The sequence below is a fragment of the Schistocerca cancellata genome, chromosome 7 (assembly GCF_023864275.1).
Source record: "Schistocerca cancellata isolate TAMUIC-IGC-003103 chromosome 7, iqSchCanc2.1, whole genome shotgun sequence".
Classification (NCBI taxonomy): Eukaryota; Metazoa; Arthropoda; class Insecta; order Orthoptera; family Acrididae; genus Schistocerca; species Schistocerca cancellata.
The window spans coordinates 524,801,142-524,805,773 of record NC_064632.1 but is presented as its reverse complement, the minus strand read 5'-3'; the positions used below and the strand labels follow the sequence as shown (position 1 = coordinate 524,805,773).

At 44.4% G+C, this 4,632-nt stretch overlaps 1 non-coding gene across 1 annotated transcript; it reads right to left on the bottom strand.

Annotated features, from left to right (window-relative positions):
- Window positions 1-298: 298 nt before the first annotated feature.
- Trnas-uga (transfer RNA serine (anticodon UGA)) lies at window positions 299-373 on the bottom strand. Its single transcript has one exon. It is a non-coding gene; the product is annotated as a tRNA-Ser (tRNA).
- Between the last annotated feature and the right edge of the window lie 4,259 nt (window positions 374-4,632).

Below are 4,632 nucleotides of genomic sequence, written 5' to 3'. Positions count from 1 at the left end.
GCTGAACTCTGTCTTCCTGGAGGTGTGGCGCTGCCCGTTCTTTTCAATGGCGGGCGGGTTAGTGCCTTCTTGATGCCGTTCCGCGACGCAGCGCTGTTCGAAGGACAGTCGATGCGTTAGGACTACACGCCAAGTGTACTCAAGCGCGCGTAAGGTACCTGGTTTTTGCAGGATAGATAGATTTTTCTCCCTTTTGAACACAGGTGTAGTTTTACAATCAAGTAACATACTAGAATGAGATTTTCACTCTGCAGCGGAGTGTGCGCTGATATGAAACTTCCTGGCAGATTAAAACTGTGTGCCGGACCGAGACTCGAACTCGGGACCTTTGCCTTTCACGGGCAAGTGCTCTACCAACTGAGCTACCCAAGCACGACTCATCCCCGTCCTCACAGCTTTACTTCTGCCAGTACCTCGTCTCCTACCTTCCAAACTTTACAGAAGCTCTCCGCAATATCCTTTCTTTCAGGAGTGCTAGTTCTGTAAGACTCGCAGGAGAGCTTCTGTAAAGTTTGGATGGTAGGATTCGAGGTAGTGGCAGAAGTAAAGCTGTGAGGGCGGGGCGTGAGTCGTGCTTGGGTAGCTCAGTTGGTAGAGCACTTGCCCGCGAAAGGCAAAGGTCCCAAGTAATATACTGTTGATATCTGGTTACTACACAGTATAATTTCTTTTATTTACATCATAACTTGTTCATTATGTAGGTTGAACAGCAGGGCGAAAGACTACATCCCTGCAATTCACCCTTTTTAATCCCTTTCATTGTTCGCTCTTGGCTCTTGTACATAATGTATATTGCCCATCTTGCTCTATAGCTAGCTTATCTCTCTCAGAGTTTCGAACTCCTTGCTCCATTTGACGTTGTTGACAAATCCTATGAACGTTGATACGCGTTACTTACTGGAATTAAGGAAAAAGTTGAAGGGAGAAAATATAACTTTCTTTGCACACAACCAGTTTATTTAACAATATACAACCAAAACATTTTTTGGTTACAAAATGAACATCTTGGCAAAAGTTTACAAGACAGTTGGAGCTGCAACCCGCCCGTTATCGGGTGAACAGCGGTGTTTACTATCGCGCTGGACACAGTCTCTCTTATTAAATGCCCTTCTGTAACACATGAAAACCATATTAAAGATAAAGATAAAGATTACAGATTAAAGATTAAACAGATTAGGAAAGAACATGTCAATGATATGGCTTTCTTCAAGCAACCAACTTCTTAATTTCAATCGACAACCAAGGTGCGATTTGATTACAACCCGTCCCTTTTGACAAACGTATTTGAACTAAATCCCTGATGACAGTTTGCTGTTAATATTTTCAAAGTTAAATTGATTTGAGTTATTAGGACCGCTCTGAAGGAACGTCTTAGAACATTACTTGTGAACACTTATTACAAGAGAACTCAGCGGAGCCACAAGATCAAGCTAAAATACATTAATAATCACCCGGTCTTTCAAACAAAGCAACACACAGCTTAGTACAACAGATTGTTCAGATTATGATTAATGACTGAAAAATATAATTACAAACAAAGAATTGAACCGGTTAACATCTAAGTCTGACCTCCAGGTCCCTCTTATGTTTAACGGCAACCTGTTCCTTAGTAAAATTGTTCCGGCTGTATAAACAACCAGGAACTGATTCTTAGAACATTAATGACCGTGTACAAACCAGAAAGGAAAGGCAATGTAATAGCGGGACAAATTTTCAAACGACAACTAGTGTCTTATTACAATACTATGGTCTATATTTAAGATCAAAGACCCGACCGAGTAAAATTCTGAGGGTCGGGTACCGACAAGAAAATAATAAGGAGGGCAGGTAGACAATGACACAAATCACCACAAGGATTACAGAATGTTACTCCCCTTTATCAGCAAGCAGTTTCATGGATCCACGGTGCATCGCAGCGGTTACTGAGTGGTGCCGATGGAAGCCAGGTAGAAGACGGTAGCCAGACACAAATGTTGGCAACCAGCCGACTGGATGTCGGTATGCTGCTTGTAGCCGACACTGACCCCGGTGAAGTACTCCGGTACCTTCGCTCTGCGCAGGCCCTCCTCGAGCAGCTCGCAGCTTCGGCCGCTCGGACCTCGTGATCGCCTCTTGTCGCGACGCTACCGTCAATCCCCAAACTTCGTGTCTCCTATCAAGCCAGCGAACCCCGTATATATATCGATAAGCAAAGACCTTCTAAGGTCACAATCCACAGATACCAACTCTTCCTCGTAGATACTGTCAATGGTGCCGCAAGAGGGATAATCTATACTACACCTGAGCCAGTGGCGCCAGACGGAACAGTCTACTAATTCAATGGCGCCTTGGCTCAACCTATCCCTCTCAAATCTGAACAAACCTTCCCCGGGGCTAAGAACTCCTCACTCTGCTGGAACGTTTAATTTGATTGAGATGAACCCTGATGAGCTTCCCCTTTCCTCGGTCGCTGACCAAAAGATTGACTGGGCTTAAAATTTTGACAATGGAATTTGGATCTAGGAAACGGTGGGAAAGCTTCCCTTAGCGTTTATCCTGGGAAGTCCGCCCAGTAACGCTCCTGATGTAGACAAGCTCGCCCTCTCTTCCCCTGCAAGTGGCGCTTGTTTCTGTTATAGCGACAGGCCTGACAATCGTGAGCATTCCTAGCATTTGCCTGAGCTCGGCCTCATTTCTTCCTAAGAACCTCCAGAGTGATAGATGGAGGTAAAAGATCATTTATCTCCCATAAATCAGAGATCGAGTAATGGGGTATGCGAACTTTAGGCTAGTTGTGGTGGCCTGGGATCCTTCATGCCGCGCCGAGTTAAATGCTAAGTTTAACCATGCCAAGGTGGTATCCCACTTTCTGGGCGATTTATGGTGGTAAATAATCAACGCCGACTTCAAGTTGCCGTTAATTCTTTCGGCAAAGGAAGCCTGGGGATATAAGGTGTGGTGGTAACATGCTTTATCCTGTTGCCAAAACAGAATTATCTAAACGACCGTGCCAGAAAGCCAGGAGAATTATACGTAACCAATGTCTGCACTGGCCCGAACTACCTAAATTTATTAGTAAGATGGGAGAAGGCGTCCAATATACGAATTGCCCTTTTCGTCTAGGGAAGTGCGCCCACATAATCGAAATACAATTTGTCCAATGGATGTTCGGCCCTTCCCATTCCGAGTGCAGCAATCCCCTCGCCGGGAAGTTACTTGGCTTTCCCTTCTTACAATCTCGGCATTCTTTGACTAAAGCTCTAATGTTTTTATAAAGTGCCGGCCAGGTCAGCTGTTCCTTAACCTTCTCTTAGGTTTTATAAAGACCTAAATGCCCTCCTACTGGAGAGTCATGAGAGTTCCGGAAGACAGAAATAACTAAGGTTCGTGGGAGACAAATTCTAGCTTCCTCAGACATACCCCTGCGGTTAGACAGAATGCCATTCTTCAGAAAATAGTCACTGGATTCACTGTCCATATAGTATTTGCTTCCTGAGACCCCCTCCACAATGCGTCTTGCTCTTGTTCAGTTTTCAAATTATTAAACAGTCGGGGTACCTTGCTAAAGATTGTACATACGAAGTGACTGTCCGGCGTTTCCTCATAAAGCTCATGCTGTTGGAACATCCTGTTAAGGGCGTCATCAACCTGATTATCTCATCCCTTAATGTGCCGAACCTTAAAATGGAAAGCCGAAATGTAAACGTACATCTCGCGATATGCCCTGTTTTCCTAGGACGAGCTAGGACCCAACTAAGGGCCTGATTATCCCTCCCTAGGTCACATTCACGATGTTCGAGATAGAACCGAAATTTTTCCAGGACAAATAATACAGCTAATGTTTCACACTCATATACCGAGTAATTGAACCCAGGCCCCTCCAGACGTCGGGAAGCAAATGCTAACGGACACCTAATGTCTTGATATTCCTTAGAAGAACTGCTGCCACACCAATACTGCAAGCATCAATCTGGACCACAAATCTCAAAAGTCAGGTACGGCTAAAAACGATGGGTTAGTAACTGCAGTTTTAATTCCTTCAAAGGCTGCTTGCTGACTTTCAGCCCATTATTTCTGCATAACAAATTCAACGGAGCTGCAAGTGCCCAAAGTTTGGGACAAATCTGCGGAAATAATTAGCCATCCCTACAAATAGGGCAATCTCCCTATTATTTCGTGGCTGCGGAAAATTCCTTTACGCCTTAGTGCTTTCCTGGTCAATGCTAATTTCGTCCCCGGACACCAAGTGACCCAAAAATGACACCTGGCGCTTAGCCAGGGTTATTTTTGAGGGTTTCACAGTCAGCCCCGCATCCCTTAGCCTGGATAGTACCTTCCGCATGTGCTCTAAATGGTCTTTAAAGGAGGCACTAAATATGACCACATCGTCCAAATAATTGAAGACACAATTAAATTGTAAATCACCTAAAATTTTATCCAATAAACGGGATAAAACTGCTGCACCGGTTGACAAACCAAACGGAACTCGGTTGAACTAATATAAATTCCAATCCGTGACGAAGGCGGTGAGATGCTTAGATTCCTCCATTAACGGTATCTGATAGTAATTCTGATTAAGATCTAAGACCGTAAACCAAAATTCTCCATAAAACCAGGTGAAACAGTTATGGAGATCAGGCAGTGGCACCGATT